The sequence below is a fragment of the Geospiza fortis genome, unplaced genomic scaffold (assembly GCF_000277835.1).
Source record: "Geospiza fortis unplaced genomic scaffold, GeoFor_1.0 scaffold64, whole genome shotgun sequence".
Taxonomy (NCBI): Eukaryota; Metazoa; Chordata; class Aves; order Passeriformes; family Thraupidae; genus Geospiza; species Geospiza fortis.
In genome coordinates this window covers 453,523-455,937 of record NW_005054461.1, presented here as the reverse complement: position 1 = coordinate 455,937, position 2,415 = coordinate 453,523, and the positions used below count along the sequence as shown (strand labels likewise).

General features: G+C 39.0%; 1 protein-coding gene across 2 annotated transcripts in view; it reads right to left on the bottom strand.

Annotated features, from left to right (window-relative positions):
- Nucleotides 1-2,415, bottom strand: part of SEMA5A (semaphorin 5A) — a 313,297-nt gene that overhangs the window by 31,124 nt on the left and 279,758 nt on the right. The window lies entirely within an intron of this gene.

Genomic DNA, 2,415 nt, shown 5'->3' with positions numbered 1-2,415 from the left:
TGAAACATGATTCTGTTTAACACGGCGTGACTATAGTTGCACAGTGGGAGATTATAGGCAATGAGAAAATTTCTAACAAATGGCTCCTATCTGCAAGGAACAGAGAACTGATCTCTGCAGAACACATCTTTGGTAATGAGGTATGCCAGGCACTCTGTACCAGAATTAATCTTTCTGTAAAAGCCAGAAAATTGCTACAATTCAACATGGAGATAGTGAAAATAATGTTTCACAGCATCCAGGCTCTGGTCAGGTGGAAGTAAGTTATGATGTTTTCTTGCTGTCTAGGGGAATGCACCTCTGAAGGTGTCTGCCACAATTCATGGTTTCCCATTCTTGTGACTTCCCTCTGTCCCAAAAGCTACAGATACTCTACATGACTCTTATTCATGTATTTTCTTCCAGTGAAATCAAGGAGCAGTAGAATGGTGTTGTGTTGGCCCACATCTAAACCTGGGAGCAGAGAAGTGCTCCTGAATGCTTTCAGCTCCTGAATGCTGCAGTTTAGATGCAGTCAGCAAGTTTCATCTCTTCAGCAAATCAAAATGGTGCCCCCTCACCCCTCCCTCAATAAATGTTCCACTCCATACTGTTCTGACGTCCACAATCAGAAAATTATTAAACAAACAGTCTCAAAATAAAATGTGCTATTGTCACCAGAAGTGTATTGGTTAATGCAGCCACTTGGAACACTGATTGAGTTTCACCTTTCATTACAGAATAATTAAAGACTCACTGGCCAAAATGAATCAAAGAATGAGTGCAAATTAATGACAAAGCCATAAGAGCACTCACCAGAAAGAACAGACAGATGTATAATAGTTTCTGCCCTGTCAAGTACTCAATAAAAAGTACTTAAATATTCAGTAGTTTTGGAATTAGTCAGCAAAAATCCTTCACCCAGATGAACATTTCTATAACTATGCAACAGGGTTGGGGTCATGCACATACATTTCTCCAGTGATGAATTATTTCCAAATGAATCAAAGCAGCAGCTTCAGCAAGATGCAAAAAAACAAAACAAAACAAAACAAAACAAAACAAAAAAAACCAAGTGCAATGCTAGGAAATTCAGGAGTATTATGTTCAGAAGCAAAAAAAACCCCAAAAACCTTCATGCTAATCAGGCAAAAAAATGCACCTGAACCACCATCCCCACCCCCATCACTTGCACACCGAAAAATGCTTTATTTAACAAACTATAGGGTTTGTTACTTCTGCCTATATTCTACAGGAGTCAGATTATGCATCCAGCTCCAGGAGAGGTCTTATGATTATGACTTCAGAGCTGAGAGAAGTGTCTCCATGCCAAGTTTGAACTTCTTGCAGCTAAGTGATCTGTAACAAACTAGCTCTTCTCTGGTTTGCCCTACTGACCTCCTCTCTTGTCACGCGTTGGCTTTTGTATACTCCTTTCTTACATACAAATGTTTCCATTTCAGCTGTCAGACCAGATTATACCTAGATTCTTCTGTAGCTTTACTTCTACTTTAGTTAACTTTCCCAAGTCTGCACTGCCTGGTGAGAAAAATATTCTCTTTCCCATTTAATCTCATGAAATTTTAAAAACGTATCATCCATGTCTAAGTGCTGGAAGACAGCAAAAAGCAGCAGCACCACCTTGAATCTCATTTAAGCACAAGAGACAGGTCATATACCAACCCTAGCAGAGCAAAATCTTTGCTCAATAAAGTCTGAAATTTAGTTTGGATGAAAACAGAATAGAAGACACCGGCGACAAGAGTTGCTCCATGCCAAAATCTGCCTTGCTATCCAGACCTAAGTGAAACCCCAACATTTGACATTGTAGATTACCTGAAATGGGAATGACATAGAGCACAAAACCATTGTAGATTATCTGAAATGGGAATGACATAGAGCACAAAACTAAGTCTTATCTGGAGTACGACTGTTTTTTTGTTTTACGATTTCACACACTTCACTACTGTATATTTCTTCAAAAAATTGCTAACATCCTGCCCCCTCCAAAGAGACACAGATGCCAAGCGAAACAATAAAGGTTTTGTACAGGATGAAGGGCGGGGGGAGGCGAGGTGATGGTGGGGGGAGAATGGAAGTTTCTAACATCACAGAAGCCAACTCTGCAGCCTCCCCCACTACCAAAACCTTGACATGTAAACTTAGTACAGGCAGGAGCTTAAAACTGACTTTCACAATAGTTGGTCTGTCTGAAGAATACTGAGAATTAGAAAATCCAGGGACTCAGAAACTGTTCTCTCTTTGTGGCCTTAGATAAGCCAAATGCCTTCAGTTATCCTTTTTTTTTTCAGCTAATCTGGGTCTTGTGAAGATACAAAAGACTATGTAAGTGGAAAACAGGCCTATAAATATTCAAATATAATAACAAAAACACATTATTTTTAAATTATATGACTAAAAAATAATACTTAAAAA